Here is a 1051-nt window from a genome sequence, read left to right as displayed (position 1 = left end):
TAAAAAGGCATGAATTCATAATGATGGTTTTAAAAACAGGGAGAAAGGAAATCCACTCATTGGTTACCTTTGGGAAATGGTAGGAAACCAAAGCATTACTCTGAAAGCCAATAAATAATTGAAAGAATCAAAAGATTCAAGCATTTGTGCTGACGAGCCAATATAAACAGTACCTCAGGGCAAACAGCGTTAATGAGGGAATGTTTACTTTTGTGGAAGTATTCCAGATGGCAAATGAAGGTCTGGTAGAACATCCTTAGTTTGCATTTCATTATGAAATTATGGATCTAGGCAATGATTCCGAATGTCTGCTAATATCACATAAAGAGAAACAACAGAAAATACCTTTTCTTGAGGAAGGTTCACAACACAACCTACAGAGTATCCTTTTCCCTCAAAAAACAATCCTGAACCTAATTAAGTATCGACATCTAAACATCAATTTACAATTACAATTTATAAGGAACACACATCAATTACTTACGAAAGCAGATTGCAAATCCAGACTGTGTATTCAACAAGTAAATTCCAAAAGGGATAAACAAGAGGAAGAAAAACCTGTAGATTAAAAACAATACATGACGACTATCAACCAATTGCAATGTATGTACACTATTTAGATTCTGATGTGAAAAACTGAAAAATTCTGAGGCAGTTTGGGTAATTTGAGTAGTAACTTTATATGTGATAACATTATGTAATTATTATTAATGTCTTAAAGTAAAATAATGGTATTGAGGCTATGCTTTCAAAAACAGGTTTTGCTTTTTAGAGAAACACTGAAATCATATGATATGTGGAATTTGCTCTGAAATAATCTAGGGAGAGAGGCCAAAGTAGGTAAGGTACGGATGAAACAAGGTCCTGAATTGGTCATTGTTGAAGCTGAGTGATGAATCCATGGGATTTATTAAATTAAGCTCATGTATGTGAAAAAGTGTCAGTTTTGTGAGTCAAAAATGGTAGAAATGGGCCGGCCCAGTGGCGCATTGCTACAGTGCGCTGCTTGGGAGTGCGGCGGCGCTCCCACCGAGGGTTCGGATCCCACATA

Source organism: Galeopterus variegatus, unplaced genomic scaffold (assembly GCF_000696425.1).
Source record: "Galeopterus variegatus unplaced genomic scaffold, G_variegatus-3.0.2 Scaffold10960, whole genome shotgun sequence".
NCBI lineage: Eukaryota > Metazoa > Chordata > Mammalia > Dermoptera > Cynocephalidae > Galeopterus > Galeopterus variegatus.
Note: the sequence above shows the minus strand (reverse complement) of the source record.